Raw genomic sequence first — 13,136 nt, 5'->3', positions numbered from 1 at the left:
AGTTAGAAAATGTTGAAATTTTGTAAAGATTTGACATTTTTTCGATTTCGTTTCAAAATAGAGAAAAAACTAAAGGCCCTATCCAAATTCTGAGCCCAGTTCCCTGAAGAGCATTCAATTTCCGTTCGGAGGGTACTATTTTAGTGCATTTTATCGGTTTACTGTGGCGTCCAGATTGAATCACTTGAAAAACGGGCCCCCAGCCATTTCCATGACAATATGTGTTCAGTGCATGAAGAATCATTCTAACAAATGGAGGTACAGATCAAGATTCTGAGCGACAGGACTACTCAAAAGTAAGTTCCTGCGTGTGACCCGAGGTCAAGAGGGGTCAACAACATGACCTCAGTTCACCCCTCGTTGACCCTATGGCGTTAACATACGTTATCAGGTTAATGCTATGTGATATGACCTAGGGTATGTGTTTAGGTTAATTCAATCTGGACGCCACAGGAATCCGATAAAATGCACTAAAAAAGTACCTTCCGAACGGAAATTGAATGCTCTTTAAGGAACTGGACTCAGAATTTGGATAGGGCCTTTAGTTTTTCCTCTATTTTGAAATGAAATGGGAAAAAAGTGTAAAAAAAATCCAAGTTTTAACATTTTCTAACTTTAACATAGATTTATGACGTCATTTTTAGGCGCAAGTATGCAAAACCAGGTATCATTCGAAAGCACGTGGCATAGGAAAGACGATGAAAGTTACCGTGAATTGATTGCTCAATTACATCGGACACGGTGGGCCAAAAGCCGAATTTCGGGGCCAAAAATCCAAAATCGGCCCTGAAAACCGGAAACACATTTTCAGATCACTGATGTTAGTTGTCGGACTTTCGTCCCCGTCTTGAGTTGAGATGTTAGTTTCACAACGTTTCGGCCAGTTACTTCTCCGGCCGTCGTCAGGTGTTCTTTGGCCCTTGGGTTCTTTGTCTGCCTCGATAGTGGAGTGGTTAGAACCGTGGACTATCACCGGGGAAACCCGAGTTCGATTCCCGCTGACTACAGGAGCTTTCGAACGGTATGACGCGTACGGCGCAACGCCACCAACATCCAGGTCCTTCTAAGGGCCAAAGAACACCTGACGACGGCCGGAGTAACTGGCCGAAACGTTGTGAAACTAACATCTCAACTCAAGACGGGGACGAAAGTCCGACAACTAACATCAGTGATACTAACACCTCGTCTCAAGCATTCAGAAGAACTACATTTTCAGATCAAAACTAATGCCCATTTCGGTTATGATAGGACCCAATGAACGAGAAAAATTTGGTCGCTTTCCAGGAACAGAAAATCTTTCATTTTTTGTTGCATAGTGTTATTTGTTTAAAAACTGTTCATACTCCATCACTACGGGAAAAGCCAGAGTTTTGTGATTTATAGAGCTGAGTACCCACTGTGATTCTGTGATTTTGCTACTGTGATTCAAGTAGCAAATTGTCAAATGGCTGGTGACCAGTGACCCAACTCGTGTTTGCGCCCCCCCCCCCCGCACTCAAACGCCCAACACGGATAAGTATGTTTATCACTGTCTGGTGGGACAATGTGAGGGAGTAACACATTAATCTTAACTCTCGCCCGTATTGGTGTTTTTCCAGCCGCGAACTTATAGGGGGGGGGGGGGGCGTTGGACCTTGCCCCTTGCCGTTTTGCCGCTGATCGAGCTAGAGCTTCGCGGAGAAAGCCACCGTGTTGCCCGTCACGAGAGGAAGCCAATGCCCGATACCTCATTTTAAGGTCTTAAGTCATCGGTTGACCTTCCAGGTACCAGGTCAATGAGCCAAAAGTCGGGAAAATCGCGGTACCTGTTACAGCGTCGAAAAGGGTGGCTGTTGTTTATTTTCGGGGTGCTTATCACGAATATCATGTTAGTTATGATCATAGATACATTTTGAAAGACAAAGTTGAACACAGCGATGAGATACAACACAGCAGTGCTGCAATGAAATCCACCATGGATATTGCTCAATTCTCAGGACTTCTTACAACACGGAATGTGTGCCCCAACTATCAGTTGATACCTATAGCTTTTGAAAGCACGTTACACACAATGCGGAATCAGAAAGCTCTCAGACAGTCACAACATGGTAGGTACCTATGTGACAATGTTCACCCATGTGCATTCTCAAAAGTGCAAACCATCTTGACTAGCTCTGGGCTTGGCACTAACAAACTGGCTACCTTACTTTACACAAACTAACTTGGCACACCCTCTTGAGATTGCTGTCCAATCCCATGCTTATTCACAGTGTTTGTTGACAAGGCGTTCGAGAAGCTCCATCTTCTTCTTTGCTACATCCAGCTTTGCTTCCCGGTAAAACTCCATTATCCAGGCATCCTGCAGGGATGTGTTGTCTGAGTCAGCACGCTTCCTTTTTATTCTATTCTCCTGCGAGATGTTGCCAGCCGATGAATCTTGCAGTTACACCCCCTGCTGCTCGTGCTGCTGCTGCTGGGGCTGGAAGTGGAGACAAGTTGTGGATCTACCTGGGTTACCTGTAGGCTGTAGTGGCTGGACACTGTGCGGCACAGTGGAAAGACGTGCCACATTTGGATCCCTTCCCATCACTTTCTCCATGGCATCAAACCATTCCCAAGAAACAGCTTCTGAGCCACTCCTTGACATTTTGTCTTTTACTTCTTTGTACTTGTTAACTAGCCTGTACCATTTCTTGAGCAAGAACTCCCAATCTGGGACCAAGTATCCCTGTTCTTCAAAGTCCAGCTTGACTTCCTCCCACTGTTTTGCTTTTGCTGTTGAGTCCACTGCACTGTTCACCTTGGCTTCATTGCAGGCATCTACCAGCAAAGCTACTGTACCCGGGTTTACACTTGAGACAGTAGCATTGTGATCCTCAGACACCTCTCCTCCTTGCATACTTATCATTGGTCCACTGTGGTTTGGGCAGTTGGGACTCTCCTCCATAGTTTGAAACAATCCATCACACGCTTCGCAGAGCCACATTGTCCTGGCAGAGAGAAATGTCTGTTAAAACAAATCCTAAATTTTGGTGGATTTTCTGGGGTTGTTTTTATGCTATATTTACTGGGTTTATTGCCTGAACAGGCTGTAAAATATAGATGCTAGGCATGTGTTCACTGTTCACATTTTTTAGCTTGTGTAAGGTGGTATATTTAACACTGACAAGTGTTCTGAAAAAATCTGACAATCACTTAACCCGCGCCCTGCTGGGGGGGGGGTGTTTGAACACCCCCCCTGTGGTTTTTCGCGAATATCTCAAAAACGGCGGCGCGGAGCGCCGCCGTTTTTGGTATACCTTATGATACATCAATTCTACACATGTTGTAAAAATTTCAGACCAAGGTCATTCAAGGTCAGGTCACCAGGTCACTTGAAGTGACCTCACCTCATAAAAAGTTTCAATGTCTGTCATAGCTACACCGAGTGACCGATCGCTTTGAAACTTTCAGCGATTGCTAAGAGCAATAGTATGTACAAAATGTATATCTCAGAATTTTGATATCGATGACCTAAGGTCAGGTCAATTTTGCGACCTCCCCAATAAAGTCAATGGGAGAAAATTGAAATGCGCCTCTTTTGGACGAAAGACATTATAAACACTCCCAAACACTGAATTACAAGTGGTTTAGACACACTGAACATGAAAATGGTGTCCGTGACCCCTGTTTATGCCCTGAGGTCATCTTAGGTCACGAATAGTATCTAACAGTTTTTCGCAAATAACTTTTGATAGAGGCATGCTAGAGCGATGAAAACGCCTTAGATGTGTTCAGCTCGACGATACGGATCGACTGATATGCAACATGACCCTTTCCGGTCAGGTCATGACCTTGACCTGAGGTCAAATTTTCAAGTTGACCTTTCAAGGTCAAGTTATAGTTCATTCGATGCGTCTTGACGAGAGGAACACGATGCCGGTAAAAGTAAGCTCGTACAAGGCTTGAGTCAAAAGTTATTGCAGAAAAACTGTTTCCGAAAAAATCGGCTATTTTTGCAGTTTTTGCCCCCTGCAGGCAAAACCGTTGACGTTAGGTCAAATCTGAGAAAATTACTCAGAAAGGACGTTAATAGGGCTATCGAATGCGCTTTTCCGCGGCGCTGTAGCTCTATTGGTTCCCGAGTTGTGCGTTGGCTTCTTGGAAATTGTCGACATTCGACCTTGAAATCGGCAAAATTTTGCCTTCAATGACCTCTGGTGACCTGACCTTTGACCTGACCAAAAAATTGACCGAAGTGATTTCCTCATTATTTTTGACGCTCTTTCGAACGCCGCCTTCTGCGTGTCGCTACGTGGCCCAGGAGCCGAGTTAGAAGGGGGGGGGTGTTCAAACACCCCCCCCCCCCAGCAGGGCGTGGAAATCCAGGACCCCCAGCCGGGCGCGGGTTAACACAATGTACCTGGCTACCTATATAAGGTGCAAGCGCCGAGCACCATGATGACAAGACATCAACATTGAACCAATAGGTATGTTGGGATATACCTCCCTATCCAAAGCAACATCCAATTAACAGGTGCAGTTTCTTGATTATACTTCTAAGCACTACCAATTTGGACAATTACAAAAAGGCTTTGCTGAAAATGAATATGAGATCACTAGAAAGTGTGAGTGGAAGCCAGTTAACAAGGAATACCAGACAACGCATTGGTTTTAATTTTTCTTACTTCAGTGTAGCCCAAAAATAAAGAAAACTGAATTTGTATTGTATCAATACAGGTAAAACGAATCCTATGGCCTCAAAACCCGTACATATCATGCTTACACATGCATGTTGCCTCCAGTGGACGTCGCCATCTTGTAAATAGCGCTCGGGACAAGCTTTTCCGAATCCCTTATTTCACGTGAAATTTCGCGGGATTTCACGGGAAATTCCGCGTGGAATAGGCAAAGAACGCCTTGATTGCCGATTCCACGTGAAATCTGCTCAACGAACGCACCCTAAATTTCTACTCCAACGACATTACCATACACGCTCTGACTTTGAATCGAACGACAAGTTGATGCATTGCATTACTGTGTTTTAGTTTTTTTTACGTGTCATGCCTAAAAAAGGGAGCTGAAGTGTTCTTGAAAGCATTCATTGAAGCAATAAAACTGGTGCTAGGAAACCGTTCTATACATGTAAAGTTATGTTTTTCATGTGATATGAAAATGTTAGTGATGTTTCAGGTATTACGAATACATCAAGTGATGTTGCACACGGTACTTTGAGACGCGCCCGTGCCATTGATTCGGTAGACCACAAGCTCACCTTTCAAAATGAGGTACAGTGGCAAGCAGATGAATGCATTGTCCCCCACGTTTTGTGCATTCCAGCGTCCAATATCACCACAACAAACAGTCGGCAGAGAACATACAAGAACAACGCTTTTTGAGCAACATGAGCACAATCTGATATAGTGCTGTACTACTACTACTCTTTGCATTTTGCATGAAATAATATCGTCAGTGCTCTCACTGCATCGACATGTTTCTATATGTTAGAGCCCGATAATATTCTGCGACTTCGGTCAGTTCCTCGGTTCGGAGGCACTCGAGCGGGGCAGATAAGAGAAGTCTACGGCGCTGGCTCACTCCCCTCCGCTCGGCAATAAATGCCGCCAGTGTGCGGGGAGGGACAGTCGCGTCGCGGGCGGCTCCGCGTTCCGCCCGGATGAGCTGGGCTGGCTGGGAGGGGAGGGGGCGGCCGTCTGGGGCTGGGATGGGAGGGAGGCGGCCGTCTGGGAGGGGTGGGAGTCGGTGGGCTGGGAGGGGTGGGAGGCGGCCGTCTGGGAGGGCTGGGAGGCGGTGGGCTGGGAGGGCTGGGAGGAGAGCTCAGAGGTAGAGGGCTGGGAGAGGATGGAGGTGGGTAACTGCGAGAGAGGCTGGGATGTCTCTTCTTCTACGAAGATCACATTATCTTTGGCCTCCGCCCACGTCTCCGGTGTCAGAGCTCCGCTGCCGCCCTCAGCTGGTTTCGGGTCCTGGCCGAGAGACTGCAGAGCGCGCCCGGTACCACATAGTCGTAAGCTGAAAAGAACACATTTTGGTTAAAGAAAAGCGATTTGTCCCAGCACCTCCTACGTACGAGTGCTAGGCAGTTTTCCATATATCAACGGCAATTATTTGTACGGTTGGGCCACTACTAGTAAACATTCCGCAATGGGTGACGTTTGACCCGACTATGTGACCAGACATTGAAATGAACGGTATTAAATTACTCACTGCCGTCGTCCAAGCTCAGCGCCACCTCGTCTAAGTCGGTTAGGCCGTTCGTGTCACCTCCAATGCCCGTTGACCGCAACTTGTTGCGTTTGGCTGTGGAAGGAAAAACATGGCAGGGCAATGCTAGAAAAACAAAACACTCCATTCACTGTACTGCTGTACAGTGTAGATTTTCGCATCATCTGCAAACAATTTCCCTGGTGATTGTAGGTCATCCAGAAGGTCGTTAATGTACACCAGGAACAGTACTGGCCCGAGAACGCTGCCTTGGGGGACGCCGCTCCACACTGCTCTCCATCCAGAGCAATGGCCCCGAATGCATACTCTCTGCTTGCGAGTCATCAGGAAGTCATCAATCCACTGCAGGATCTCTCCATCGATGCCAGCACTCCTGAGCTTGACAAGCAGTTGCGGATGTGGGACCGAGTCAAACGCTTTTTGACAATCCAGGTACACAGCGTCAACGCAGTAGCCATCATCGAGGTCATTCTCCAGGTCAAACATATACTCAAGAAGTTGAGTGACACAGGATCTCCTGGACCTGAAGCCATGCTGGTTCTGAGTGATAATATTGTGTTGTTCGAGGTGTTCCACTATTCTTGTCTTCAACAGCCTCTCCAACACCTTGCAGGGGACGGATGTCAAGCTTATTGGACTGTAGTTGAGTGGCTCGGTGCGTCTCCCTTTCTTGTGAATCGGTGTCACGCTGGCCTTTGTCCAGTCACTGGGGAGCTTTCCTGCTGCCAGAGACTTCCCAAAGATGATCAACAGCGGTTCTGCCAAGTTTCTAGCACAGCTTTTTAGGACAACAGGATGGATCCCGTCTGGGCCAGGCGCAGATGGGTTCAGCTGTGTCAGTATGTTGTACACATCATCAACATCAATTTCACACCTCGTAAGTCTGTCATCAGCAGGGAATGGAGGGCCTGGGGGACATACTCCAGCCGTCTTGTTGAATACTTTCTGGAATTGTTCATTCATCTCTTCACATGTTTCTTCTAGTGTCGTTGTCGGTTTCCCATCTTGCTTCTTGACCATCAGTATGTCTTCCGACCCCCACCAAACACGATTTGGCAGCACTGTAAGGACGCCTGCTGGGCGTGAAGTTTTCCCTTCACCATAGGGTTTACACACAAACTGGTCAAAGTTTGAGCCAGGATATACTAGTCTAAAAATGCAAAAAACGAACAAATTTTGGCATCAATAGATTCAGCATTTCATCGTGTGCCTCAAACCGTCCATCATTTGGCCTCAAAGGAGGTAAAAATTGTTCAAAATCGAAGTTGAAAAGATGCTTTCTGAGCACATAATCTGGTAGCAATCACGTGACCTGCTATAAGCAGCTTATCGATAATTTACAAACATAATTATTAATATGCTGCTTTAAACAACATTAATCATACATTTTGAGCTTTCAGTACTTTAAATAAGGTCAAAACATCGCAAAACACAAAAGTTAATACAATAGTCACGTGGGTGTCAGGAAATGTCACAGGTGCGTCAAATTTGTGACTGGGGCTTTACTTTCAAACATCGGATCTACCTGTTTCTTATAGGTATCTTGATGTCTTCCTTGATTGAGGTCTTGCTTCGAGCATATGCATAAAATGCCTTTGGGTTGGATTTTATTTCATTTGCTAATTTGTGTTCGAAGTCGTTCAGGAGACCTAAATAATCTTAAAGGGACCCTCCCACCTTAACATTAGATTTGAGTTGAGATAGCCAAAATGGGGTCCCTGGCTCACAATTACCGGTTTCGGCACTCACAACATCGAGAAATCCCTTAAATCGGAAATATTGAATTTCAAAATTGCAGCATTTTGATTCAGAGGGGCTAATGCTTAGGAATACCCCTCTGAATGTGTGACGTCAGCGCAGATATCTAACGATTTTTAAATGTTTGACTAAAACGTTTTGTAGCACGCGGTGGTATATGCTATTTGCGCGCAACATCTGCCGCAAACGCCGCACTTCTAAAATAAAGTCGCTAGAAACAGCGGAGATCCCAAAAAAGTAAACAAAAGTAAAAGTCTAATATCTTGAAAACCGGTGAATATTTTTCGGTGAAATTTGGTAGATATTCGTTTTCGCTCTTTCTGAACCGAGCGACATCACTTTCATGCCAATTCATAAACTTTTTTGAAGGTGGGAGGGTCCCTTTAATCCTTATGCTACTGGGCGCCCGGAGCATTCGCTAGCATTCCGTTGCCAGCTGCATTACCAACATCACATTTGCATTACTTTGGGTTCTCCATAGTTGACAGTAGATGAGCCGGCCACAGCAAACCCATCCCTCATTATCCTTTCCTTCCAAGCAGCCAACTGCCAAGCTAACCGGCCGCCCGGCCCACCACCGCGATATGGAACAACGCTGGAGTGCGCCATTTGCCTGCGGCAGTGCCCCACCGCGCCGGGGCTGTTTGACAGGTCACCCGCACCTTGACCTCGCCACCCAATAGCAAATAGCAAAAAAGCGCCGGCAAGTCAGTAACCTCTAAATTTCTCTGTCGTGACAAATTGTCATCCTTGCGGGCAGCCAACTGTCAGGCCAGGGCCAGCGATTACTTACCCTTTGGGCCTTCGGCCTCGGACGCTCCGCTCCGCTCGGTGCTCGACCGGCTCTGACGCCTGACGGTCGAAAAGACTATCGATAACTATCTGCCGATTCCGGTCAGCCGCAGCCAGCTGCTCACTGCGACTGCAGAGCGGGCAGCGGCACCGGGACGGCGGCGGCGCGACGTTCAGCACTCTGCACAGAGAGGGCGGTCGAACGATCGTCAGCAGATTTCAGACAGCACTAGCAGATGCCACTAAGTCTCGATCGAAAACTAATACAGAGCGGGTTTAAAAGGGATGATCAGAAGAGCAAAAAATAAGACAGTAATCAGAAGGCAAAAGGCAAAAGTGAAGAGAGTAATCAGAATTGATGTCTTCCATCGAATGGACCATGCAATGGATAATGGATAAGGCCATTTTGAATTGTGTATGCTAACTGGGCACTGGCAGCTAGAATCCATGTCTATTGCCAAGTGTCACCAACAAAACCACTTCCAAATATAAGTATAAAGCACGTGCAGTCACAATATGAGGAATAGCTTATGTAAAAAACATGGTAGTGCATTACACATACCTATCTGATCATGACTTCAAAGTTAAAACTGAACTCTGGCAAAATGACGGCATGAGAGAAGATACTCTCAGAGATATTTCCTAAATCCTAAATAACAAGGCTAGGGTAGTAATGAAACTGAAGCAGGCATCACACTCCTTTTTTCAATCAAGGAGATTTGCTATACCTGGAGATGATTCTTTCTAACCAAACCAAGCCCAAGTCGTCCAGTCCAACCAAACCAAACCGACACCTTACCTGAATTAACTGAACCTACCACCTAAAACCCTAAACCTATATATAACCTATAACCTTTAAAACCCGCGCCCCGTAGGGCTACCGGCGGACCCTACCACCCGTAGGGGGGGGGGGGCGTTTCGGCCCCCCCCCCTAAGATCTCGGAAAGTTACCGGGCGATTTTCAAAATTCAAACGGCGTTCGATAGCCCCACCCGGGAACTACCTTGTGACCAAATTTCATTGACCTAGGTCAAACCGATGACGTCACAGGTCAGGTCAAAGGTCAGATTTTCACCGTTCACAGGCATTTCAAGAAATGTGTTGTGAAATCGAGTTGATTGGTAATTTATTGAAAACCATCGATGGTACATTGTTCGTCAAACACATACTTTGCTATCTGAGGTCACTGATACCAGGTCAGGTCACAGCGAGGTCAGGTCACCGGGGTCACAATATGAAAGTGTGTGATACATGTTTTATGGTCCATTTTACATGACAAATGCGATTATGTGGGTTAGGCAGCCTTTGGGGCCAGCCAAGGTCACGTTTTGGTGAAGGTCAGGTCAAGGTCAGGTCAAATTTCAAAGTTGATATTTTTGCATAAAATGGGTATCTATTCGATGCAGCTCGTCACGGGGAGTCTTATGGTGGTCTTTGTTTTGCTCTACGAGGTCTAGAACTGCCAAAAATTGAGTTTGAAAATTTGACGTCATCAATTTTGAACAGTTTTTTCGCTATAACTTGGCCGAAAAACGAGGTATCGATCTGAAATTCGGTATGTAGATATAAGACGGTAGGTACTATCACATATATTCCGTTTTTTTTTAACTCAAAAAACTTTTTGGATTTTTTGGCTAATATATCCAAAAAAATTTTTTTTTTGATTTTTGGGGTTCAAAACTCAACAATTTCAAAAATCCGAGATAGCAGTTTTGTAGCCCTGTCAATTCTACACCTTTTATGTCTGGTCATTTTTCTGTATCTTCAAAGCTGTAAGCCTGACAGGTCTTCTCGCGAAGGTCTCTATTCGGTCGAAAATGACAGAACATGACGTCATTCTGACGTCATTTGTGGCCAACCTATCATAGCCTCTGGAAAAATTTTTGGTCACAATGTGTAAAATTGATGCCCGGAGGGGTCCTGAAAGTTTGGTGGCGATATCTGAAGCGGTTTAGGAGATATCGACCGAAAAGGACAGGGGGGGGGCGTTTCGCCCCCCCCCCTACGGGGCGCGGGTTAACATATTATAACCTAAAATTTATCACCTAATAACCAGCCCCCGTTCACGAGCTTCAGAATTCCTTTACCGTGACGTCATCACGGCGCATGAATTTTCCTTCACCCATAGAAATGCATGCAAAGCATGGTGTGTTTCAGGCGGGCTAAGGAGAAATCTAAGGCCTACATGTGTTCAAAAGACGTACCACTAAGCCAATGGATTCGTCTCATTACGATAAATAGGGTTGAAATCGAAACATTCGGCCTATATTTATCTAAAATGGGCCAATCAAATGGTCCCTGCAACTCATAATGAAGGATTTCCTCTGCGTTGAAAAATTTGTTCCAAGTGTTTTTTCATCAGCGACAGGGGAAATCCTTCATAATTGCTACCAGATTACTACCATATTCCCCTCGCATTTCTGTTGCGCATTGCCTCACAAATCAGCGTTTTGTGAAGTTAATATTAATTTAATTGTCATATTTTGACTGATTTTGGCGATTTTCAATTATTTCAACGCAGCATGGATCAGATAGCTCTCAGAGTTTGCTGAAGAATGTGGCTTTAACTTGGTTATTTTCAAGTTATCTGTGATTTAGTGCGCCGTGATCGTAGCATTACAGGGTGTCCGGAAAGTCCTGGCGCTTTTCAACATTTTTAAAATAAATGCCTTTGGTCCATAGATACTCAACAATAGAACGAAACAATAACCAGGAACACCAAGCCACATCCTTCTGCCAAGTGCCCATTCATTGTAACCACCGTCTGTGCCGACGACGGACTCGACGCAAGGGCGGAAACGCCTGCGGGATTTGACGGTGCAGGACATTTCCTGTCCTCCCATGCTGTCATGATGCGGGTGTTCAGGGACTCCAGGCTGGGATGAGAGGTGGCCTAGAGCTTATTCTGCAAAACGCGTAGCATGCCTTAGTCGAGCGGGTTAAGGCTGTGATAATAAGGTGGCCTAATCTCATTTCACCTCGGTGATCTGGTCCGCCGAGCTCCTCTGTCAGTTTGGTTTGGACGGCAGCGGCGTTGTTGGAGGGCGCTCCGTGCTGTTGAAGTGCGACATGACCCTTAGGGCAAGTCGCCTTGATTGTCGTGTCCAGGAACCCCTCGTGGACCAGCCTATCAGTCATTTATTTGACCTTGACGAAGATGATGGGACATTTGTGTCCATCAGACCCAAGATTTTCTTCGATTGCCGCTGAAATGCTGCTTCAGTCTCAGCAGCTTTGGCATACAGTGGTTGTAGCTGAGTGAGAATATTTTCTAAGACATTTCCGATCTGGAGTGCACCTTTGCCTGCTCAACCGTTCGCCGGGAAACGCCGCATCGCGTTGCAACTCGCGCCTCGTTCAAGCCGCACCGGGCCCCCGCGCGCGGGCTCTCAGCGACAAGGCGCATCTTCGCCCTTATACCTAGCACTGAAAACGGTTTCAAGGTCATATTTACGCGACCCCTAGCTGAGCGGTGAACGAGGGGTCATATCTGCGGTGATTGGTTGAAAGTCCAATAATCACAGCGCGCGTTAGACGACGTCCAAAAGAGGCGCCAGAACTTTCCGGACACCCTGTATACAAATTATATCAACTTTAAAAATTGAATCAACTTTTGAAGTGAAGTTCACATGAAAAATCAAAAGTTCAAGCATAATAATTGTTTAAACATAATGATGCAACATGTGTCTCCCAGATGGAACTTATATTTCAATTGAAAACTGAAAATGGAAAACAGAAGATGGATCTGCGGAGTTACTGAGATCAGGGGTGGAGAATTAGGGGTTTTGGGGGTGCTCGAGCACCCCCTGAAATTCAAAAGTCACCGTGCAATAGTGCTCCAGGGGTGCTTAACTTACGTCTGAGACACAAACTGCTTTGCGTAAGCCGCGAGGAGAGTGATGCGGCTTGGAAAACGTACCTACACATGCTTTTCTACGCAAGAATTCGAAGCTTCCATTCGCGAGATGCTAGAGAAGCACCCCCTGGGATCAGGGGGGCGACACGGCTATTCACGCAATGTATTCATTTGCGGGCCCCGGTGGGCCTCGCGATGACGCGGCTGGAGGCAACCACTCAGCGCGCTAGGATCCTTCGGGCGGGGCCGGGCACCGTAAGGTGTGCAATGAATGGGCGGGCAGACAGAGATGAGGTAGGTATTGAATTTGAAATGACATCATGAGCAATTGGATGGGGAGAGAGAACGTTTCTAATGGAGCTTGGGATGGGGGAAAACCAAAAATATCACGGTCGGTTCAGTGCTCCGACGGGGCCGGGCGCCGTACGGTGCGTAGTAATTTAGACGGGCAGACAGAGATGAGTTATCGGATTCGGCTCTCTGGTGGGATTTTAAGACGTTATTAGTCAAGCTCAGGGTGGGGCAG

At 46.4% G+C, this 13,136-nt stretch overlaps 1 long non-coding RNA gene across 1 annotated transcript; it reads right to left on the bottom strand.

The window, feature by feature from the left end:
* Nucleotides 1-5,680: 5,680 nt before the first annotated feature.
* On the bottom strand, nucleotides 5,681-8,973 carry LOC122364819. The gene is made up of 3 exons (XR_006253637.1): nucleotides 8,756-8,973; nucleotides 6,187-6,279; nucleotides 5,681-5,991 (listed from the first exon to the last, which is right to left on the bottom strand). It is a non-coding gene; the product is annotated as an uncharacterized LOC122364819 (long non-coding RNA).
* Between the last annotated feature and the right edge of the window lie 4,163 nt (nucleotides 8,974-13,136).

The sequence above is a fragment of the Amphibalanus amphitrite genome, unplaced genomic scaffold (assembly GCF_019059575.1).
Source record: "Amphibalanus amphitrite isolate SeventyFive unplaced genomic scaffold, NRLGWU_Aamphi_draft 000700F_arrow, whole genome shotgun sequence".
Taxonomy (NCBI): Eukaryota; Metazoa; Arthropoda; class Thecostraca; order Balanomorpha; family Balanidae; genus Amphibalanus; species Amphibalanus amphitrite.
This window is presented reverse-complemented; position numbering and strand designations above follow the sequence as displayed.